The sequence below is a fragment of the Chinchilla lanigera genome, unplaced genomic scaffold (assembly GCF_000276665.1).
Source record: "Chinchilla lanigera isolate Chin_1 unplaced genomic scaffold, ChiLan1.0 scaffold00117, whole genome shotgun sequence".
Classification (NCBI taxonomy): Eukaryota; Metazoa; Chordata; class Mammalia; order Rodentia; family Chinchillidae; genus Chinchilla; species Chinchilla lanigera.
The window spans coordinates 4235213-4261423 of NW_004955518.1; the positions used below are offsets into that span (position 1 = coordinate 4235213).

Consider the following 26211-nt stretch of genomic DNA (forward strand, 5'->3'; position numbering starts at 1 on the left):
TTTTTATTTTGACATATTCCTACTTAGCTATTTTTCTTTTTATTATTTTGCTTTTAATAGCCATAAAATTACTATTGCCAAATCTGATGTCACAAGGCTTTCCTCTTATATTTTTTTCTAAGAGTGTTACAATTTGAACTTTTAACGTTTAGCTCATTTAACAATTCTGAGCTAAGTTTTGCATATTGTGTATGATAAGAGTCCATCTTCATGCTTTTGCACGTAGGTATCTAATTTTTATAGCAACATTTGTTGCTGACTGTCATTGCCATATTGAATGGTTTTGGTGCACTTGTCAAAAATTATTTGAGCAAGTGTGCACAGGTTAATTTCTGGGCTTTCTATTCTATTTCATCAGTCTACACACCTGTCTTTATGATAATATCACACTGACTCAATTACTGCAGCTTTATAATAAGTTTTGCAATTACAAAGTGTAAGACCTCCAAACTGTTTCTTTCTTTTTAAGATTGTTGTCTTGTTGGAGATTCTCTTTTGAGAATCTATATAAAAAAGATTCTCTTTTGAGAATCTATATAAATTTTAGGACAGATTTTTCTATTTCTGCAAAAGAGTCCATTGGGCTTTTGGCAGGGACTATACTGACATCTCAGCAATATTAACTCTCCCAACCTATGAACATATCTTTCCATTCATTTATTTTATAGTATTCAGTACACAGGTTTCATAGTTTTAAAAAATGTACCAATAGGTACTTCATAATTTTGAGAATCATGTAACATTCTCATGTAATATTACTTTAATTTAAATTATTACTAACATTTAGGAATGTTTGATTTTTGTATATTAACTTTGTACACTATGACATGGTTCAACTCACAACTTCTAGTAATTATTTTGTAGTTTAGTTCACATTTTCTACATAAATAATTATGTTATCTTTTAATAAAGGTAGCTTTATTTCTTTTTTCCAGATTGTATGCTTTTTTTCCAATCTCTGGCTAGGACTTCCAGTATGATGTAGAATAATAAGATTAGACATCTCTGTCTTAACTCTGTCTGAGGGATGTATCATTTAGAGCCACACAACAGGTTAGCCTGTTACTAGCTTCATGGATGCTGACAGAAGAGAAGACATCACAGTCCTGGGTCAGAGGAAAAGGATGTATTAGACACTGCAAGTAACAGCAGCCCGCTTGCTCCAGTTTCTGTCCCTCACCCTCCTGCATGATGTGCACTGGCCCAGATGGATGCCTGTGCATGCAGAAGGTTGCATAACAGAACAATGAGCTTTGGGAGTCGATCCCATTATAGAAAGCAATAAAAAAGCCTACTCTATTCCACAAGGATGTATCATCTCTCCTCTCATGGTCGCTCCATGAAAAAATGACCCAGGTAAAATGTGTTCAGGGCACTGCATTCCTAGCATACCAACAAGATGTACAAGAGCACAACACTTATATGGCCTATCTCTGTCAACAATACACTCCCTTTTCTTTAACAAGTTGACCATTCTAATTAATCTAACTGACAGAGGCTGGAATCAAATCTGTTTCAGCATTTACTGAAAGCAACTGTCAAGAGAACTTGAACAGCAGGATGAGGCCAACTGCAATACTGATAACAGTCATGCCTTCTGGGTCTGAGACTCAGCCAAATGTGCCTAAGTCTTAGGAGAAACGATGACCAGTAGGTCTAATTTTATATAGCTAGGATGTAACCTGGGGCAAGAGAACCTATCAACTATTACAGCCTATATAATGAAATTCAAAATGATCTGCTGATATTTGTAATGTCACCAATAGTAGGAGCAATAGATGGACCAAACACCACACTCCACACCCAATGGAGAAACAGTACACGGTCAACTACCCACTATATATCAACACAGACTATAATGGGGAACACTGTATTTGGATTTATTGTTAAAACTTGATTTGCATCAAGTGACATTGGCTTATTTAAGACACATGGGCAGCAAACAGCCAACCTGAGACTCCTGGGTCACAGCAAAAGCAAATGAATTTGTATTAGTCATACAAAGACAAAGTTATGCCAAATCATGTGCTTGTAAATACAAATGTTTATAAATATAAATTCCATGTTCCAGAGCTCCTGTTGCAGGCATCAAGCACAGTGGAACAGCTCTGGACTTTCCACAGCCACATAATTTTTATTATTTTATTACTTCATAGCATGTGAATGAGAACCACCAACTCAGCACCAGGTCAGGTGCTACCTGATAGGTGGATCATATGAACGCTTTTCCAGGTTGTGGTGGGAAAAAAGAATTAAATATTCCAACACTTAATCTCTTGCAATCAACAGATTTCCCTCCCCAGTTTCCAGGACTATTGTGTCACTATGTCAGCCTGCCAGGTTCCTATACCTATAGCTTCACCTTTACTCCAGTCAGCTTCCCTGAGGCGTTAATGTACTGTTTCAAATATCCTGAAATCAGACCTGTGATTTCTTCTTCGACCTATGGATTATTTAAGCATGTGGTTTGATTTTCAAATGTTTGATGATTTTCCAAATAGTAATCTGATTCTTTTTAGTTCAATTCTCTTGTGGTCAGAGAATACTTGTTCCTTTACTCATTTTAAATGTAGAAGGCAGAACCATGTCCCACCCTATAAAGAGTCCATGTCTTAATCCCTAGAATCTGTGAATATATTCTCTTACATGACAAAGGGAAATGATTTCAGATGGAATTAAATTTGCTAACTTGATCCTATGAGGGCGAGACTATCCCGGCTTACCCAGGTGGACCCAGTATAACCACAAGACTGCTTACAAGTACAAGAGGGTAGCTGCAGAAAGAATGGAAGGCTGGTGTGAGAGAAACTCAGCTAGATATTGTGGCTGTCGAAAGTTGAATGGGGCCACCAACCAAAAATGTAAGTCACCTCTAGAAACTAGAGAAGGCAAGGAAACAATCGGATTCTCTCCCTAGTGAGAATCTGTAGTCTAGACTTTGTGGAGGTAGGAAGGGATCTCAGAATGGGAGTAGATGGAACAGGAGCACAACTTTTCTGGCACCTTGATTTTAGCACAGTGAGGCTCATTCTGAAATTTAGACTTTCAGAACTGCAAGATAACAGATTTGTGTTAAGCCAGTAAATTTGTGGTAATTTGTTACCACAGCCCTCAAAAAATGAAGGAATTAAATTTACTGAGACTGATTACTCAGACCATGGCCTATGCTGGGTAACACACTCGAAAAGAATGATTGGGCTGCTGCTGGGTAGGGTACTCTGCAAATATCACTGAGCATGAGTTACGGATTGATGGTACTTCTTTCTTAATACCTTTACTGACTTTGTCTACTTTTCTATCGGTTATTGGAAATAGGGTGCTGAAATGTCAAAATATAATTGAAATTTGTCCGTTTGGATCTGTCAGTATTTTAGATCTTTATGTATTTTACAGCTGCACACACATTCAGAATTACTGGGTTGTCTTGATGAATGGACTCCTCTGCCATAGGTAATGCCTTCCTAATTCCTGGTAACAGTCTTTGTCCTGAAATCTATTTTGTCTGATGTTAATATAAAAACACCAAATTTCTGTTGATTAATATTTGTATATCTTTCCCTGTTGTTTTATATTTAACACATTTGTGTCTTTACATTTGAAATAGGTTTCTCAGACAGCAAATAAGTTGTACTTATTTACCCAGCCAAACAACTCATCCAAAAGGGGGTGTTTTAACCATTCACAATTAATGTAACTATTAATATAACTGTGCTTATATCTATCATTTTGCTATTTACTTCACATTGGTCTCATCTGTTGATTCTTTTTTCTGCCTTCTTTTAAATGATTTGGTGATTTTAGGATTCAATTTTGTGTCCCTTACTGGCTTACTGGTTTTGTAACAGTTTTGTGAGTATGGTTTCTGCTTTTTAAAGAAGTTTCTTGATGGCTTACCATATCCATCTTTAATTTGCTACAGTGTACATTTTCTCCTAATGTACAGTGGAATATCCATTTCCTCCAACTTACCCCCATCCTTTATTCTGTTAATTTAGATTTTATTTTCACTTGTTTATAAGCCAATAACATATTATTAGTTTTGCTTTAAAAATTTAATTATTGCTAATTTTGAAAACAGTCAGCAAAGGACTTTTATAAGTATACATGCTGATTATCTCTGGTGCTCTGCGTTCTTCTCTAAACTTCCAGATTTTTAACCTTGTACTTTGATTTTCTTTTGCCTGGAGAACTTCCCTTAATACTTCTTGCATGGAAGGTTTGCTGATGATGAATTATCTCAAGTTTTGTTTGCCTGAAAGCCTTCATTTCACATTCACACGTGAAAGATATCTTTTGTGTGTTATACAGTTCTAGTTTGACAGCATTTTGTTTTTAGCAATTTTAAATTATCTAACATCTTTTGTCTGGCATATTTTCAGAAGCTAAAGGAGGAAAGGTTTATTTTGGCTCACTCTCCGTATATGTGAAACAAGTCAGACACAGTCTTAACTATTCACATGTTTTCCTTTATATGAGAAACCCAAAATATAAGTAACTGAGGAGCAAAATAAGACAGATGATAGCAAACAAGGAGATAGACTTTGTGGAGATAGGAAGGGATCTGAGAATGGGGAAGGGGAAGTAAAAAAAGGTCAAGACACTCTCTCTCAGTTTATAGAGGTTTTGGTCCATAGTCAGCAGGCTCCGAGGCAGAGTGGCATGGAAGAGGGGCATGGCAGAGAAGGATTACTCATGACACGGCAGGGGGATGCAGTGAGCCATCAAGGGAGGGTGAAGGATATATACCCTCCAGGCCATATGCACAGTGACCAAGCTCTTTCCACCAGGCTTCACCTCCCAACATCACACTCAGTATAAACCCATCAGTGGCCTAATCCAGTATCACATCCACGATCCATCCACCTCCCAGAAGCCCCACCTATGAGTGTAGGATAGTTTAGGGGATCCTCTAGATACAAGCCATTAACTGTGGTTGTGCTACTTTACATTCCCACTAGCAATGTAGGAGGGTTTCTTTTACACCTTTGCCAGGCTTTGTTATTATTTGATGACTTCTTGAGGACAGCCATTCTTTCTAGAGTAAGACTTGTTTTAATTTGCATTTCTCTAATGGCTAGAGGTACTGAACATTTTTTTATGTATTTATTGGCCACCTGTATTTCTTCTTCTGTGAAGTATGTACTCATTTTAATTGCCTATTTTTATTGGGTCTTTTATTTTGGGCGTCTTTCTTTTTAGTTCTTTAAATATTATAGGTATTAGTCCTCTGAGGAGTAACTAAGAGTATCTGGCAAAATTTTCTGTAGTTTGTCTCTTCATTCTATTGGTTGTTTCCTTTGCTATGAAAAAGCTTTTTACTTGATAAACTCCCATTTGTTAATTATTAGTGTTATTACTTAAGTAAATAGGGTTCTGTTCAGAAAGTCCTTACTTACGCCAATGTCTTTAAGAGTTTTATCAGTTTTTTTCTTCTAGCACACTCAGTGTTTCTAGCATATTCAGTTTTTATATATGTCTTTGGCACATTCTGATTTGACTGCTGTCAGGATCAGAGACATTGGGCTAGATTCTTCTGCACCTTGATACCAGTTTCCCTAACATCATTTGTTAAAGAAGTTATCTTTTCCCCAGTGTATGTTTTTGGCCCCTTTGTTGAAGATAAGGTGGCTGAAGGTGGTGGGATTGTTTCTGTGTTCTGTTTGTTCCACTGATCAACATGTCTGTTTTTGCGGCAGCACCACGCTGTTTTCACCACTGTAGCTTTGCAATATAACTTGAAATCTGCGATTATGATACCTCCTGCTTTGCTCCCACTTTTCTATTTATATGGGTCTCTTCTGGTTCCATGTAAATTTTAGGATTGTTTTTCTAGTTCTGTGAAGAATAATTTGGTAAGTTGATTGGGACTGCATTAAGTCTATATATCATATTTGGTCATACTGACATTTTGACACTACTGGGTTCTGCCTATGCAGGAACAAGGGAAGTCTTTCCATTTTCTGATGTCTTCTTCAATCTCTTTTTTTTTCAAAGTACGATAGCTCCATCATAGAGGTCTTTCACTACTTTGGTTAATCCCTAGGCTTTTTTTTTTTTTTTTTTTTTTTTTTTTTTGATGCTATTGTGAAGGGGATTGTTTTCCTGATTTCTTTTCCAATGGGTTCATTGTCAGAATATTGAATATGTTTAAAGTCTATTCTTTCAAATTCACTATTCTTCTGCAATATTAATCTGCTATTACTCCATTTTGGGTATTATTTCATTTCAGATACTGTATTTTTCATCACCAGAAGTCCTTCTGAGTCCTCTTTGGAGTCTTACTCTCAGGATCATACTTTCTTATTCCTCCTTGAATACATAGATGAGACTTATAATAATCATTTTAATAAACTTTTTGGCCTATTCTATCATTTCTTTATTTTTTTTAAATTTCGGGGCTGGGGATTTAGCTCAGCGGCAAAAGCGCCTGCCTGGCAAGCGCAAGGTCATGAGTTCAGTTCCCGGTACCGGAGAAAAACCAAAAAAATAAAATAAAATTAAATTAAATTAAAATAAAAATTTCTTTAGTTTTTAATTAAGTTTCTACTGATTACTTTTACTCCTGTTTCTTGATTGCATTTTCCTGCTTTTGTGTACCTAATTATTTTTCACTGAAATTTAAACATGAATTTGATGTTGGGATCTGAATTTTTGTCTTAGTTCTTTAAATAATATTTCCTCAGTGGACAAAATGATAGAAAAATAAAACAATATTCAGGTTGTAACAAACAATATAATTATTATAGTTTAGGGCTGTCTTTTTGTTAATATTGTGAAATCACACAGTAATAGATGCCAATAGAGATTTGCTCACCTTATTCATTAATGAACACTTGTTGAATATCTTCTTATATCACAAAGAATGTTTTAGATACAAAGATTGATACAAAGATATATGAAAGATCTCATCTTTTAGTTCTTATTACAGTCTACTGAGATAAAAATACAGTCATCACAGATACACAGCAGTATGTAGTAAATATCTTTATAAAGGTATTTCTTAAGTGTTACATATACTCCTACAGAAAAGAGATCCCTGACACTATAGACTCCAAATATACCTGGATTATCCAAAGTGGAAATAATTTTAAAAGAACCGTTATATCAGCAACACTAGCTAAAAATAGAGCACAAGATTATGTCTGATTCAAACTTTGGCCTTGTTTTGTTGATTTTGAAAAGGATGGTTTTATTTTACATTTTTCCCAGAAACAATCCATGCCACCCACATAAAAGACTTAGTCTGCTGTAAACCTACCATCTTGGGGCACTTCTTTCAACATTTCAAGGTGTACATATGCTGTATCATAGTAGCCACACTGTTTATATCTTGAGAACTGTTGGAGATTTCAAACTCTTATTGCTAGAAACTCCAAATCACAGTCACTGTATTTTCCATTTATATCAGTGTATGTCAAAGTGTATTCTAGGGCTGGAAGTGTGGCTTAAAGGTACAGTGCTTGTTTAGTATACATGAGGCCCTTCCTTTGCTCTCTACTCCGCAAAAAAAAAAAAAAAAAAAAAAAGTATATCCAATGGAGCTACGGCCATCCCAGTTTATGAAGCAGTTCAAAGCCTCATGTGCTACAGGTAGGGCTTTTAGATGACTAGAGCACAGATGAAGCCATTAGTGAGCTTGCAGCTAAATTCGATACTGAGAGATGAAGCCTGGTGGGAGGACATGGGTCACAGGGGTGGGGCCTAGAAGGGTCTAGGTCCCTCCTTCCTCCCTTCATGTAGCTCTCTGCTTCCTGCCTGCCACGCCTTGAGCGAGCCTCCTCTGCCAGCCCCTCTGCCATGCCACCCTGCCTTGAAACCATCTGACTAGCAACTGAAACCTCTACAAACCATAAGCCAAATAAACCTGTCCTCCTTTAAATTGTGGGTGTCGGGTTTTGTGTCCCAGTGATGAGAAAGTGACTAAGAGTCTGGTTGAGAGAAAGGGAGGGCTATAGTGTTTGTCCACGTTTCATAAATATGAATATAGCATTAATGATAATCTACATATTACTGTTATATTCTCAAAGGTTTCACATGCTCTTTAGAGACTGTGCTGGTAAGCAGTAGCAATCATTCAGCTAATGATCTAGCATGTCTCCGCTAAACTTTTATATAATTTGCATGAACATAACCTAAATTTGTATTTTTTTTTCTTATGATGTAGCATAGCCTCAATTCATAAAATCCATCAGTAGTTCAAAATGGATGACAGCTTGGTATTTACACAGGCATATAAATAGCAATGTAAAGTACAATGAGCAAAAATGGTAAACAGAAACTCACTATGCATGTGCAACATCTACTTATAGGATTAAAGATTTTTTTGCTAGAAATCATTATAAAAGTTTTCACTGGGTAATAAAGCAAGATTAATTTAGCCACTAACATCTGTTTCCACATTTGTTATATATCTTAGCTACACTCAAAACCTAGGCAACTACAAAATTCTTGGCATTTTGTCAAAACATTGACAATCTAAATTATTATAGGTATATTGCAGGAAACTGAAATCTACCACATCTATGCTAGTAGTCTGGAGGAAAAAAATCTAGTCCTTAGTTGTCACCTACCACCTACACAGAATGCTGTTAACTATCATAGTCTAAAAATACACTGCTTGGGTAAAATATAACCATCAAAAATGATTTAGTATTTATTCAGACAGAAAAAAATACTCATTTTTAGTGTTGTACTGTGTAAAAGCTAAAGTGGATTAAAATAAAATTTTAGATAACTACATTTATGTTTATAAGTTAACCTTAGTGTCAATTTTTAATTGTAAGACTCTTCAAGATGAATGAGTCTATTGTGAATAACATCCTGAAAAAAATCTGGTAGTTTTAAATATTTACACCTAAACTAAGAACACACAAGCACTCTTGTACACAACACTGAATAGCAGATGGGATCATTTCCTACGATGTAGTATCAAAGAAAAAAAAGAACAGATTGTACTATTTCTGTTTGGACAGCAATACGATGAACAGCAAAGAACATCCAAGAGATACCTGTGAATAAACAGTGGATTTTTTTTTTCTTAAATCACTTAATGGTGTAAGCATCTGTAAACATACAAAGTCCACATACATATAAATGTCTGTATTGCCCTCTGTAGCACACATTACATGAATATAGATGATTGGACTTATTTTATCACTATAATTACATCCAGCTGTGATTCAAGTTTAGTGGCCAGTTTCTATTTATGGCTCCACCTTAATCTTCTCTCTTATTTCCTCACTCCTACTCCCTGGAGTGCCCAGGGGCTCTTCCCTAAAGAAAATGATTGGTTCCTGAGAAAGAGAGAGACAGAATGTGTGTGTGTATGTGTTTTCAGGGGAGGGTGCACCTGTTTTATTTTTTCATTATGTCTTTAAAATTTTTTTTTATACTAGGAATCGAACTCAGGACCTTGCACTTGCCAGGCAGGCATTCTTCATAAATGCCAAAGGATAAAAAGACAATAACATTCTGAATACATATTAACATGTATTACAAAATACATATTAATGTTGATTAATGTTACAAAATCTTGAGAATATATCAGGCAGGACACTGGCCTAAAGTTGGGTTACTCTTCCCATACAGACATCAAAAAGAAGGTGAACATTATCACAACGGCTTATATAAAAGAATTTCTCAGTATCAGGCAGTGTTCTAGGCACTCAAGATAATAAAACAAAACAGAAAAATATCCCTGCCAGCCAGTGAGTTTCTCTCTAGTATTAGAGCTGAACATGAAAGAAATTACACTACCCGGTGTATTTCGATGGGGAAAAGTGAAGAAGGAAAGGAAACTAGGGTGTACTAGGCTATCAGCAGAGGCTGCCATGTTGGACAGCATCGCCAGAGCAGGTCTTACAGAGAAGATGTCATCTCAGGCAACAGAGGAGTTTCATTAGATGAAGATATTTTTCCTTTGTTTAAAAATTCATTGCTTAGAAACATTACATTCTATAAGATATTAATTATAAATAAAACTCCACATGCACTGTTCGGTCTAGACCTTCATAATGAAATTCACAATCTAGTAAATTTAAAGGCTAAAACAGAGCTAATGGAAGCCACTGTCTAATGACAATGAGCAGATCTATTATTTCCTTGCAAGATAAACATTTTTTTCTTGATAGTCACACTTCAAGTTTGTTTAAGATGCAGACTTTATATTAAGCACCAAGTTTGCTATGATACATTCTCTATACTCTTTTAATATCAACATAATAACTCACTCATTTTAAGTACCAAATATATTCCAGCTACTGCTCTAAGTAATCACATTAGCTGAACAACAGCTCTCAGAAGTCTTTGAGGAAGGTTACTATCACATTTTAGAAGTAAGTCTGGTATAGGAGAATTAAATAACTTTTCACAGTCACTCAGACAGGAAGGGATTTAAGCCCAGGTCTTTCTTAAACTATAAAGCCCATCATCTTAACTGAAACTCCCTACTGCCTCAAACATGACAGCAATTATATATTCATTATATATTCAGTATACCAACAACATGAAAAAAAAAACCCTCATAACAAAAGTTTTAATGCAAACATAAAGCAAAATGAACTCACAGAAGCAAAATATAGCCACTACTTTTAGACTGTTTTGGGAATTTATGATGTGAACACAAGCAGTGATGCCAAAAGGGTCATTATGGTAGGGAAATGGAAGTAAAATGTACTGATAAAAACAAAAGTAAACCACATCCTTCTGTCTCTAAGACTATCTCTAATTTCAGAGATATTCCTTTTAAGAGAAACTAACATAAAAAGGAAAAATGTATTATTGATCACTAGGTCAATTATGGTGATAATAATTAAGCTCAATGATTAAGAACTAGTGTAAAGTGTGTTAGCACATATAATGATATCTACTTGTCATTTCAAGCTTTTATGATCTTGGGATAATAGCCATTTTTCTATGACATGAACAGATTACTCAAAGCCAAAAATATGTTTAATGTTAAGAAAAATGAGTCTTCTTATAAAGTGGGTAATTCTGTCTCATCTTGAAATTTCTTTAAGAGTTGAAAATTAAAACATAAACTCATTTTTATTAACAGAAATTTTTATACACTATTCTTATTTGATAGGTTCTGAACAAACGAGTTTCAAACAGATGGTTTCAATGATATTTTTCCTTTAAAATATCTTTGTATACAGTTGATTCTCAAGCAAAAGCTACATTCTATAAAGTCACTGCAATGCTGAATTAACACACCGGACCACTGGCAGAGGGAATACAAAATCCAGTTCCTGCAAACCTTTGGTCAAATTCTCTGCAATTAACCAATATAAACTTTGTTATATACGTTTCTGTTTAAAGAACGTATTTTTCTCTCAAAAAAGTGTATATTTGACTCATTACATTGAACTCAGGGCCAAAAGCACTATAATCCATACCAGTATAAAGCTTATTTTTCAAAAGGCATATCCTAACTTTGTTTTTAGGAACATTGGATGCACTTTAGCACTAAACTGGAGACCATGTTAAACAGCAAGATCACCAACAAAAGGCACAAAAATGAGGGAAATGTGTCACTAAATAGAGCATGAAAAGGCTATCTGTTTATAGTACGAGCATGGAAATACAAGCAGAGAATCACATGGTTCAACCTGAGCTGGGAACATGTACATTAAGCAACTCAAATCTTTACCTTCTGCATCTCCACGAATGACCACTGAAACATCACAGTACTGGTTTTGAAATCAGAAATAAATTTTAGTGGGTAGCCAAATTAGCACATAGGGAAGATGTAAGAAGGATCAATTACATAAAATGTTGAGTTCATACATGCACTGTTTTTTAATGTGAAGTATAGTAAATATTGTGTTGAATTGAATAACATTAGCAATTTGCAACAAACTTGACCCACACCTGACTTGACCTCACAGTAATGTAAAGGCACCATTTTACTAATATTTGTCAAATGAGATAAGACATCATTGATCTGGGTCATGTATCAATAAACTCAAAATAAATTTCAATGGTTTATCTATATGAAACATTTCTAGTAGACGTACATTTTGCTGAAAAAGCAATGTTTTCAAAAAAGTACATTCAAATAGGTTTTATAAATGCCACCAATAGGCAAAGCTTTCCATTATCAATGTTTTCTTAAAAATTTATATTCAACTAATTAAAGAGACAAATTACAAACCTAGGTCACCCCTCAGGTTAGTTCAGTTTACAAATCTCCTTATTCTATTTACCAAATTTTCAACAACTTCTCTCAGACTTTTTACTTTATTATCAATTTGTAACCTTTTGCTAATAATAAAATATAGGCTACACAAACTTTTAGCTTTTAACCTCTTAATAGCATCTTAATAAGAATCATATTTATGAGTATGAATCTCACACCTATGGGTTTTTATGTTATTTTTACAAAAAGTTTAAATTACTGAATAATTATTATTCAGTTATTTCTTTATATAGAAAAAGAAAAATTTCATGGTACTAGGTGATAATGACCCAGCTTCTTACTCCACTGAGAAAATCTAAACAGAAAACTTCCAGAAGTGCCTCCTCTACAGCTGAGGAAGACTAAGAGTAAACAACCTATTTCCAAAGAAGACCACCTCCTCACACCACGCCTCGCACTCACAAAGACGCCCCTCAGGAAATTCTACTCTTACCTGCCGCCTCTAGTCTTCCCTTCTCAAACAAAGAAATATATTCTTTCTCCTTAAAAGATCACTTCACTGTAAGATTGCCCTCACTTGACCTCCAGATCCCCTCCAGCTAGTGTTTCATTCTTTCAGAAAGGATTTGTTTTAAGGTACTATTTCGCTGTTTTTGTTACTGGGTTTGTTTGTTGTTTTTATTTTAAGTAGAATAAAAAAATAAAAATAAAAATGATACAGAATTCAAAATAAGATAGAAAATTAACAATGGTTGCTATATTACATACTGTTATCTTTAAAGCAGTTGCTCAGATTACCAGACACAGATATGCAAGATTGATCAAACAATTAGCTGTTCCTTTCAGTAAACCAACAGAAATTAGTAGTACAATTATCTTAGCTGTCGTGTGTGTATATATATAATATATATATATATATATATATATATATATATATTATATATATATATATTTTTTTTTTTCCCCCTTCCTTCTATTCTCCTTGGTAGAGTTAGTTGCTCAGGCTGGCCTTGAGCTTGTGATCCTTCTACCTCAGCCTCCCAAACAGCTGGGATTATAGGTGTGTACCACCAGGTTTAGCTGACTTTAAGATCAAACTTGCAATGGAATTGCAACAGTATCCCTTTAATATTAATATAACTAGCACTAACTACTATGTGCTCACCTCTATGCTAAAATTATCCAATAAATTGTCACAGCAACCTGTCTCCCATGCCCTATCCCCTGAATTGTTTTTTTTTTTTTCTTGCTACTCATTCCCTGCTTACTCACCTTGCCCTAGTAACCCTTAGGTGAACATTTCAGGTGCGTCTGTCACAGGGCCTTTGCATGTGCTCTTCTTTCAGTTTACCATCTCTGCCTCCAGGTAACTTCATGGCACTCTCCACAAAATAAGTCCACATAGTACACCGTACTAACAAAATAGTCCTCCAAATGTCCCCAAGAATTAATCAGGGGTCCATGAGGTCAATACAATTTTCATAATAATTCTAAAAATGTAATATTCTGCAAAGCATTCAAGAAGTTCTACAAACATTTTTTAAAACCCGGGTTATGGAATGATTCATCGTTTTTTATGAGTGATCCTGATATACCAAGTTTTTCTTTCCATAGTAGCTAAGAACGTATTACTCAATCTACTCTTGCCAAATGCACCTGAAAAAAACTAACTGAAACAGCAGATAATTTGAGACTCTACAATTGGAAGTATTCCAGCAGATACCCAGTTTAATGGAAGGATTTTTAAAATATATACAGTGTATATGATCTTCAAAACTAATTTGGATTATATACTTAGAGTAAGCCATAACTAAGTATGTCCTGCTTAAATCCCCTATAGAACTGTGATCACACAGTCAAAATCTAGATTATGTCTGTGTCATGCAAGAAAGAATGTGGTAAGGACCTCCCCACAAGCCTGTGCTATATAGGTGATGGGAACATCTATTTCATTCCTCAGCCCCACTATGCAAAAGGAAAGAAAAAAAAAAGGAAGAAAGAGGGAAGGAACGAAGGAAGGAAAGGGGGAAGAAAAAGAAAGAAAGAGAAAAAAGGGAAGGAAGGAAGGAAGGAAAGGGGGAAGAAAAAGAAAGAAAGAGAAAAAAGGGAAGGAAGGAAGGAAGGGGAGAAAGAAAGAAAGAAAGAAAGAAAGAAAGAAAGAAAGAAAGAAAGAAAGAAAGAAAGAAAATGAAAGAGAAAGAAAGAAAGAAAGAAAGAAAGAAAGAAAGAAAGAAAAGAAAATAAATCATACCTCTCGTCTCTCCAAGAAACGTTGGATAGATTTTTCCTACTAAAATCTGAAGAGTGATTTTGCCTCTAACAGTAAAATTTTGTAACTGTTCTTGCTGCTCTGCCTGCCAAGAAGCTTAAGATCAAATTTACAACTCGTCTTAAACTCCACGTGACGCTCTACATATTAACCTACTATCCTTTTCTTGATCGCATAGTCCTCTCTGAGCCATATTTTACTTAAGCTTGATAGTGCAGTGTGGAAGATGAGAAAACAAAGTATGTATAGATAAATCAGAGAAACAGGAAAGGATGAAATGAAATACTTCGAAGGTATGAAGACACCTGTCTTACTTGGGGAACAGAAGGGTTTGGCAAGTCTGGCAGAGGAAGACAGCGACAGAAAGCACAAAGGGAATGCCATGGCACTGACTCTGTCTGGGGTGCTCTGAGACCAGATAGATGTTTTTATAGCACACGTCAATTCACTGAAATCTCTGTTGGAAGAGTTACCTGATCAGCAGAGTCCATCCTGACCACTTCTACCAAAATACATTACACACATATGTGCACGCACACACTCTCTCCCTTTACCCTGTTTTACTTTCCTTCATTGTGCTTATGAATCTGCTACATGAACCCCATAAACTTGTCTTCTTATTAATTTCTCCCTTTAAAGAGTATGTGCTCTATAAGAGATTTTTGTTATTTTTACCAGCTCAGGACCTAGAGTAGTACTCAATAAATGCTGATTGAAGGAATAGAAAGGTAGATAAAGGTAGATCAGTACCACACTGAGAAAGATCTATTAAGCCATGCTAAGAAATTTAGATTTTATCCCACCTATAGTGGGTAATGCCCAAGAGCTTACATAAGATGTATTATGTATCATACATCCCCCTTTCATAAAGGTAACTCTACCAGTGAAGTATAAAATAAAGCAGAAAGGGAAACTATGGCAAAAATCCAAGGGACAGATTATAAAGGTTAAATAAAGTTAGAGTAAGCAACAAATGGGAACAGAGAGATGGTCTGATGACAGATACACAGAGCAAACAAAGGGACAGTATCATAAAGTGAAATCGAGCATCAAACAGGTCACATGATCACTGTGTGGTCCTTGGACAAGTTACTTACCCATTCTTGGTTTCCCCAGTTCTAAAATGAGTAGAATAACTCTAGTCTAGTCTCGTTACGAGAATTAAATGAGATAATGGATGAAAATATAGAATTCACTGATTTCGGTAACAGGTGACAGTGAGAGAGCTCCATGAGGACAGGAGCTGTGTTTTGTACAATGTTGTATCCTCAGAGTCTGCATTCTACCTAGATATAGCAGGCACTGAATACATATTTGTTATAAGCAAATAAATTAATCAAGATGATTAGCCAAAGAGTCAAGGTTAATTAAAAATAAAGCCAATTTCTTCCACAGAATATAAAGGTAGTAGAGAGAAATCTGACCAGGGGTTAGGGATACTGCACAATCTCCCATTTGAGAACGTGGAGGCTGAGATGGTTAAAGGACCCACTACAGGAAATGTCTAGTGGGCAAGAGAAATATAGCCCCAGGGCTCAGGAGAGTAGGACAGGCTAGAGAAAGACTGACGCAGTCTAACCTAACCTATCAGCTCAACTAAGGAAGAGGCACACCATCCTGGGCTACAAAGTGAGCTCAAGGCCTACCTGGACTGCATAGTGAGGCCCTGTCTTTTTTTTTTTTTTTTTTTTTTTTTTTTCTCCGGTACCAGGAACCGAACTCATGACCTTGCGCTTGCCAGGCGCTTTGCCGCTGAGCTAAATCCCCAGCCCCTGAGGCCCTGCCTTAAAAAGACCAAAAAAAAAAAAAAAAAAGAAGAGGCACACAGTTAAAATGCCATTCCTAGGAAACAGCAATATGTACCAATAGAAAAAGGAATCATTTGCTAAAAAGGTATAAAAAGGTAAGAAAATTTTAAGTTTTGAAAGGAGAAGAAGATAGGAGAAAAGGCTCGACAGCATCTATATTTGGCAAGAAATACAGCTGAGTAAAAATTTTTAAAAGACCACTGGATTTTAGCAATTCCATTAGTAAACAACTTTGCAAAAGAAGTTTCATGAAGCAGAAGGTGGGCCAAAGCCAGCCAGCAGTGGATGGAGGGGTAGGTGTTCAGCAAGGCAGGTGAGGATCCAAGAAAAAGATCAATGTAAGATACAGTGGAGTTGGCCTTGGAGCCACTCAAAAGCTGACTAGGCCATTTACTTCCACTAAATCTCTAGGTGATCCTTTAATCCTAGTATTGTTTTGTGAGACACTTTGATATACAATACTCCAGAAACAAGTTAGCTCTAACTGAAGTCATCAGGTAAAGTGAGCCTGTCTTTACCCTGCCTACATAGTGGATTTCTGAACATCCCAAGGAACCTTTAGAGTAGTTTCCTTCACAGCTGAAAAGACATTTTTTAAAATTATTAAATAATGACCTGTGAAAATATAAGTTTTATCAAACTTTTTCAGTAGTCAACAAAGGATAGTGGTCTACATAATCTACTAATTAAAATATTTAAAAGATACATATATCAAGAGTCACTGAATTATCAAGACTGTAGACCAATTCCTAAAACTAATTAAAATTATACATAAAAATGTGCTTTATTCCCAGTACCATAAAAAAAATTGTAAAAGTGTGCTTTAATCATTATCAGCATCCTACAAAGTGTTTCACACTATAAGCATTTTGCAAATGAGAAACCTACCATCCAAACAGATAAAGCAGATAGGTCAGAGTTTGCTAACTGCTATAACAAAGTCCAAATCTCAGGGGCTTAACACCATCAAACTCGATTTCCTTCTTTTGTCATAATCTCCTGTAGCTAGTAGAGGCTGGAGAGAAGAATATACAGGGGTCGGCACCATGAAATCATTCAGGGAACCAGGATTTTCCCACTGGATAATCTACACCTAGCCGGCTCTTAGGAAAGAGACAGAGGACAGCGGGTCTCCCAAACAGCTATAGCGACCAAGTGACAAACATCACCCTCACCTGAACTCTACTGGCTAGAGCTCAAATATTTAACCCACTGAATTGCAAGGGAGAAATGAAGTATAATTGGATTCCAGGCAGACAGGAGAAACTCATAAATGGATGGGCACAGCATTCTCTGCCATGACGCATACGTACCATGTTTGAGGCCACCTCACAGTGCGTGACAGAGCTGACAATCAAACCCACCCCACCTAACGGCTCTGAGGAACCTTGTTACTCCGTGTTGCTGCTCATTTCATTTACTGAACCCCCAGTTTTAGCATTTCTTCAAGGACAACAACAGATGGGTTATATTCCAAGGGTTCCATATTATTGCACAATTATATTGTATGCATATAAATGTTTTTTTCATTTAGCTTTTGTTTTCTGCTCTAACATTTCTTTTTACAAATCAGTGGTTTTAGCCTTGTAAGAGGCATGAACATAAATAATAAAATTTAGGGGACCTTCCAAAACCTGACCGTGTTAGGGATGCATAAAGCCCAGGCTAAGAATTCTCTATAGTATCCTACCTTTGACTCTGTAAACTCACTGCCAAACTTCTGTGTGTTTCCCCCATTCAGGCTTTGTCTGTACTGACCTCTTCCTTACAGTTCACAGCCTGCCTTTGTAGCTGCTGGTCCTTCTGCTTAAAATGCTCTTCCCACAGAGGTCCACACTGCCTCAAGAGGTGGCTCAACTGTCACCTTCTTTGGGTGACCTTCTCCTTCACAATGCCTTCCTACTCTCCCTGCCCCAGCTTTATTTTCCTCAGTAGCACTCTATCTTTTGATAAGTTCATCACCCTCCCTGCATGGTACAATGTGAGCTCCAGCCAGGCATGATGGTGCATGCCTGTAATCCCAGCTACTGGGGAGGCTAAGGCAGGAATGACCACAAGTTCAAAGACCAGGCTGGACAACTTAGTGAGATTATGTCTCAAAATAAAAAATAAAAAGGGCTGGGATATAGCCCAACAGTCCCCAGGTTCAATCCCCAGTGCTGTGGGGAGGGGCAGGGAGGAGAGAAGAGGGAGGTCAGGGAGGGGAGGGGGGAAAGCTACATAAAAGCAGACGCTGTTGTCTCTTTTGCTTACTGTTCTATCCTCGACCCCTAAGGCAGTACTTGGAACACTATCAATATTTTTTGACTGTGTAACTTGAGGAGCAATACAGGAGTAAAAAAGGGAAAGTACATACAAGTAGGTACATGTTGTTGAAGATGTTCTCGTTCTGAAGCTAGATTCATGGTGCCCATTTCACCACTGTGCTTCACAAACTGTGGCACTATGTATATGCATATGCCAATATCAAGTATTATAATATTATATAACTTCAAAGTGCTCCAGGAGCTTGTTCTAATAACCTACTTCAGAACAGTATACTAGCATGCTCTGCTCAGGAATACATTCTTCCACATTTTCTTTCCTAGATAAAATAGATGGTGAAAACCGGGTCCATAAAAGCTGTCATTTTCATTCCTAAACCAGTTAAAAATAAATTTTACTCACATTTTTCCCCTCAAATATGTCTTAACAGGCCAAATGGAAAATTACACAATCATTTTCAAAGCTATCTCATGACCTTTGAAAAATAATATCTTACCTTATAGAAGTGAAACTGTTTTCTCTGAAATCTTATTTGCAGTTAAGAACCTAGAAGCACTTTCTTCTTAATTAGTTCTGAAAATTTTTTCAAATGATCATTGGAATCCAATGATTCCAAATGATCCAATTTCTTGCTCATTTTAATAAAAACCAGTATAAATTTCAGCTAAGATTTTCAATCCCAAATCACATTGCAAATGTTTATCCTTATGCTTGTCACTAAAAACAGAATTCAAATACAAGAAGGCATAATGAAACCTAAAAGGAGGAAGAGAGACGCTCACAGATTAAGCAAATTAATAAAGGCAGGCAGCAAGAAGGAAGAAGCAGAAGAAAGGAATTTCAAGGAGAGGGAAGGGAAGTCTGAGCAGTGGAGAAAGGCCACAAGATCACAGGCCAGGAACTCCGGGGCTCGGAAACAAAGCATGTGGAGCCATGCCCTGAAATCACTGAGCCCAGGGAAGGTACATGAGTTAGAAGGGCTGCTTTTGAGGTCTAGCTCTGCCATTTACTCAGCAGATAATCTCAAACTTGGGCTGCATCTTACCATTTGAAAAACACGGATAGTTTTATACAACTGTTAAATAAGATCAGCTCTGTAAATAATAAAATGCTAAGCAGAAAAGTAAATTTCTGAAACAGCTGGACATGGCAGCGGAGCTGAAGGATCACTTCAGCAGGGGAGTTCGTGGCCAGCCTGGGCAATGGAATGAGACCAGACTTTTAAAAAATATTTAAATCTGAGATAAATGCATCAAACTTACACTTACAGAATTTACTATAATAAATTACATTTTGGTAGTATGAAAAGTCCTGGTACTCAAATGGCTCCAATGGAGGTCAGTGACTCCAAATGCCTACATGGTAAGTTAATCATATTTCCGCAACAAGAGTCAGGCTGAGGACACAGCTCAGTGGTAGTGTTACCCTGGCATGCAAAAAACCCTGTCTAATCTTCAGTACGAAAAAAAAAGTCTATCAGGCTTCAAAATATCTTCATAGCAAAAAGCAGAGGGTATTATTTCCATTTATGTTCATGTGGGGAAAAAAGGATCTACATAAAATGGAAACAAAATACATTCAATTCTGAATTAAAGCTCTTATCTATCAACAAGAGCTGACTGCCACTTTAAGCCATTTAATGATATCAAAAGTATGAATGTGTCTCAAGTGACTAAATAGTCAGAGTAAAATGTTCAATATCCAAAAAACCAAACCAGTTTACCAAGGGAAAATTTAATGTACTAAAGTGCTATGGTCTTTTTCAAAGGTCTATTCTTAGATGTAAAACAAACTCTCTTTAATTAAAACCTTCGCTTATAAACATGTTTCCTGAGTAAGTAAAGCCTAACAAATCCAATATAAGTGCACACCGCACCCGGGAAACATAAAGGAGCCCCGAGTCATTTATAATGCTGGTTTCATATAACCTTTCTCCACTCCCACCACGACAGCAAACATACAACTTAAACTAAACAAAAGCTTTCTAGATTCAGATACTTTCAAATAAGGCATCTTAAATTGTATGTAAAGGTTTAGTAAATTATTTATTATGTCTCTTATCTTTAATAATGGGATATCATGTTTAACTTGTAATCAAAATGGAAAGAAAGCTGTTATACCATATATTACTGTACTGAGAGTCAGAATTTCCATTCTATATTTAGTTCACATTAAAATGGAAGCAAAGACGCAAACCAAGCTAAAAATAAAATGTTCTACAAAGATGAGATTTTTTTAATGGACTGAAATTTAGCTTTATTTGGTCCCACAAATGCTGATCATGTTTATCAGCCTTCACTTCATGCTGCTTTGCAAACCTAACTATACCACCTTCCACCTTCTAAAGCAGACGTCAGACAACGACAGCTCACAGACCACATCCACTGGTCATAATCTCCTGGCACCAGTGAACAAAAAAGTTTTCAAACATTTAAATGGATTAATGCAAAAGAAAAAATAGTCTTTTTTTAAACCTGAAAATTCGTATTTAGTTTTATCGGAACACAGCCACCCTTACCTAAGTATTGACTATGGCTGCTTTATACTACTATGGTAGGGTTGGGTAATTTTTTTCTTTAAGTTATAATTGACAAAAACTGTATCAGTTGTGGTATATGACATGATATTCTGTCATATCTATATTTTGTGAGAAGATCGAAACAGGCTACCTAGCATACCTATATTTTTGTCAGTGATCTTTTTTAAAGATCTACTCTTAGCAATTTTCAAATATATGATAAACTATAAACTACATTCACCAGGTTATGTTACAATAGTGCTTATGCTATTGCTCAGAATAAGTTCCAGAACTTAATTCATGCTCACTGACACTTTGTACCTTCTGACCCACACCTGCCGACCCTACCGCTTCTACAGCCCCTCCCTGGTAAACATCATTCTCAGAGTTGAGTAAATTAGACAGAGAGCTTACAGGCCACAAAATTTAAAATATTTATTAGCTGGCCCTCTGTAGAAAAAGTTGGCCAACTTCTGCCCCAGATGAGTGTTAATTATTACTTGAGATAGCTTCCTGCCTCATAGCTGATCAAATAATGTAAATGCTCCCACTTTCTCTCACCTTGTGTAAGAGCTTGTGAACGCTGAACTCATTGTTACCACTTTATTATCCTTCTTAACATTATCTGGTCATGTTTCTCTTTCTTAGCCTATCTGGATCATTACCCTCTTCTAATGTTTCCATCGAGAACTACAGCTAAAAGTTTTGAACAATATTTTCCAATTTATTGTTTCAGTTTTAAATGCTGGACGTGAACTATCACAACCTCCTAATGTGCTGCCACCTACAATTTGGAAGGCACTGAGCAAGTCCTCCCTGTCTACCAAGGGTTCATGGTGTTTTCATTGCATAAATTGTATCCTACAAAGCAGAGAAAAATGCCAATCAGTATTTTCATACACTACCCAACCATAAAGGTACACAAGTTTATTTATATATTCTTCATGTTAAATTAAAAACAACATACAAAGAAAGAGCATACTAGCCAGGCATGGTAGCACATGCCTATAATCGCAGCACCCTGGGAGGCTAAGGCTGGAGAATCACAAATTTGAGCCCAACTTGGGCAACTTAGTGAGATCTTGACTCAAAATAAGAAATAAAAAAAGAGCTAGGAATGTAGCTCAGGACAAAGGCCCTGGGTTCAGTTCTCAGTTGCAGGGGGACAGGGTACATGAATGAGACAATAACTGAATAATTGATCATTATTCTTTTTCTACCAGCCTTAAAAATGTCTTACTCCAATATTTGGGCATGTTTTCCCTAAATTTAAAAACTCATTGACGGCTGTTATAAATTGAATACAAGAATACTGATAAATACAAACAATAAAATGAGAACACAAGACACCTAAACGGGATATTTCTGACACGTGAAGCTTCATGACCTTGGCCAAGAGGTCTCAATGCCTGAAAATCACTGCAATTGTCCCTATTTGTTCACCATTTGGTTTATGACCCTTAAGCAATCCTAGCCTTCAAGCGACCAACTCTGGCCATTCCTGCAAAACGAAAGATTGCCGGATTCATGAGTGAAACAAAAGCATACAAAGCCTCACATTCATGTTCAAAATCCAACTGGTCTAAGTTTGTCTTAGCATTGTTTCAAAATGTCTCATTCTCAGTACATACCTGTGAAATTTTCTACAACAGTATGTCTGAACACAAAATCCACAAACTCAGAAATAAAGGGAGGGGATAAAAGGAGGAAGAGTAGAGAACACTCCTCTCCTGTTTGGCTTTCCCACATCAGTACCACTTTCACTTTACTATGATTATTTTGCCTTTAGGAAATAAAGGTGGCCAGTAAAATTACCTAGCATTCAGCAACTGGGGACCTACATAAGACTACCTAATCCAATTGGCTGATACAGAGAAAGGAAAAAAAGTGAAAGACAAAAACAGCAAAGAGGACAGCAAAACACACAAGGAAACCCAAGAGGTAAATGGAAATGGAACAAAAAGTAAACACTATGGGCTGTGACAAGGGAGCGAAGAAATACATGAGGATTTCATTGAGCCACACTAATTTTAAAGGCATACTAATCTTATTCTTTAAAAAGCAAAATACCCCAGGGGAGAGGAAGGGGAAGTAAAAGGAATGAGGATGTATAGGTACATGTACAAACAGCCCACGATGAATATAATCATTACGTACTGCAAACACGCAGCAATAAAAATACATTTAAAAAATAAAGTAACGGCACCATATGCAATACACTACACAAAAAGCTGAAGTTAGCATGCTGTCCTGGAACCATGCTTACTTCCTGCAATAGAGAACTCCAGCCTGCCTGGCAAGCGCAAGGTCGTGAGTTTGGTTCCCGGTACCGGAGAAAAACCAAAAAAAAAAAAAAAAAGAGAACTCCACAAAACTTCTATATTTGATCAAGTTTGATGTGGTGTTGGAGCAATTTCATATAACTCAGCATTATATAATGTAATATGCCACCATTATTAAAAATTATATATATGCTATTAAAGAAATAATCTCCATATTAAATCTCCAAGGAAGAAACAAGACTATAAAATGTTCTCTCAGTATTTTTAAAGCATAGACAACATATATATATTTTTAAAAGTCTTTAAATAAACATAAATTATACTTCAAGACAGATATACATGTACATTGCATATACATTTTGTATACCTGTATGTTTACCAAATACATTTTATGTATCAATATGTATCATTAAATATATTTATACATATAAATAGCAATCATATATAACATACAGACGTTTGTATGTACACAGTAATTTTGTGGAAACACTAAATTACCAACGACTGCCCTGAGAGGGAGACCAGAGGTCTGAGATATGAGGAAGCTTCCTTTTCATTGGGTACTCTCCATAACCATGTGGCCTCTCATACTATTTAAATGTTTTCTTATACGCAAGTATTACAGCCTCAATTGAGAAAAGTCTGAATACTCTTCAAATGCCACAAGTAATTTAATGTCCTTTTTAAATATCCAAATCATTTAACACATTAACCCATACTTATAACGAAGAAATTGGTGGCCACGTAAATTGGCTAATAAATAGCATCACAATCCTAAGGACCCTAAAAGGAACTAAAATGGCTACAACCAGTGTTTTCACAGTAATATTCAAATATATGAAGCACTATGTACAAGTACGCATATATATAGATGGCTGTTCAGTTAAACATTTTATTGTCTCTGTATCCAACATACTCTGTTGTGGGTTTATATATATCTATGCACAAATGCTTTAAAAGAATGAGCATATAAACACAGGTGTAAGCACGTGTGTATCTGTGTAGGTGTGTGTGCCAGGACTGAAACCACCACTAGTAACACCAATCTGTCAGATTCAGTGGTCCTTCAGGGTGTCTTCAGGATCTTGTGAGCTAGTATCGACTGAAAGACTAGGTTTTTGAGGAGGGGATGAAGCCTACCTTACTTTCGGGCTCTTCTATCTGACACACCTATGATGAAGATCAAGAGAATATCTGTCTTTTTCTAAAGATCATTCCCTTAACACTTATCTATATTATAACTGAAGACTAGGAATCAATACTACCCTCATCTTATTCCCTGAAAAGATAAGAGATATTAGTTTATGGCAGGTATAAGCGATCTGAACTGTGGGATGTGAGACTGATACTCGTCTCAGTAATCTAAGGTCTGGTGTCAGCTGTTCAAATATGAAAATGCTGATGAACATATTAACCCATACAATACCCAATTTCTGATATTCAATACGTTTTGAAAGTCAAGCAACATTTCAATGATCAGTAATTATCTGTAACCATGGCAAAATGTGCTACTCTTATGAGAAAGTCAAATAAAAAAATGTTTTCTACCTTTTCCTTAGTTCTTAGAAAGTCTCTTTCCCAATCCATGGATAACACAAATATTAAGGAGTTTAACCTTAGCTATTACAACTCATAACACCCCACAAATGTTAGTAGTATTACCAACAAACTTGTTTGACTTTAGTTACTTGATTCAACTTAGAGCCACTTCTAAATTTTCTTTCAAACAGTGTAAATTCTAATTAATCTTGATGTAAGTACGCATGTAGTCTTAACCTGTTCTTATAAATATATGCCATTTTTTATAATTTCTGTTCATAGGTTCTTGATACTTAACACATTCATCTTTGGGGATCGGAACATACACATATTGTCTTGATCATTTTTACTTCCCCTGCTTCTCTCCAAGTACCATTTTTAAAAACCTGCTATTTTATCTATCATTATCCTAGTTATGAACTTTAAAAAAAAACATTTCAAATATTAAAAGCACTGTTAGGAAAAATCACTATTTTGCTTAACCTTAATCTTCTATAAAGAGCATTAAATTTCAAATCCTTAATTTATTAACTGCAAATTAATTGCTATACAACTCCTAAATATCTTTATTAAAGAGTTACAAGATGTGCACTTCAGTAAAGTGACGCAGTACAGTGACTTCGATAAAAGCAATCGTTGGTTCTCTAGCAAAATCATCTGAACAGTTATTGCTGTGTATGCTCCCACATATTTTAAAAAATTAATAGACAGCTAAAACAAACACTAATCCACGGGCTGTAATAAAACTTCTATTTTCAACTGTCACGGAAATAACTGCAGAATGAATTAACTTTTTCAAATGTTTTTAAAGAGGGCATCCAACCCTAAAATTTTATTGACTTCCTTTACAAATTCCTAAGATTTAAAACTAAGATGAACATTAGACTACACAAGGAATTCTTTGCTATCCACAAGCATTTACTTAGTGTATGCGCACGATCTGAGAATCATCTTTGACAACACGCAAGTCAACACTGCTCCATAAACAGGAGTAACACAACATCCGGACCTTCCCGTAATGAGGGGGTAACTATTATTAAAAACCACAGCGCGGAGGGCGCCCAACAGCAAGCATCGCGGCAGAGCCGCGCCGCCCCGCCCCGCCGGGACCCGCAGCAGCGCCCGGGTCGCCTCCTCGCTCCGGCAGACCGGGCCGAGTGAGCGGCAGCAGGGAAGGTGGTGGGCTCGGCACCCCGGGCGCAGGCTCGGCCTGAGCAGCCACCGACCAGCGGCACTGCCGGCAGAACGCTCCTTTTAAGTTCCTAAGGGGAACTCGCAGGACGCTTCCGCTTTTTTCCCACGCTCCCGCCAGGCCGGGGCTCCGGACCCCTCCGCACCCGCCCCACAGCGGGGCCCACCGCGCCCGGGCAGCTCCGCGCCGGCCGAGACCC

At 36.5% G+C, this 26211-nt stretch overlaps 1 protein-coding gene across 1 annotated transcript in view; it reads right to left on the minus strand.

Moving 5' to 3' along the window:
* Positions 1-26211, minus strand: part of Dgkh (diacylglycerol kinase, eta) — a gene marked incomplete in the record, with an annotated part of 158958 nt that overhangs the window by 130513 nt on the left and 2234 nt on the right.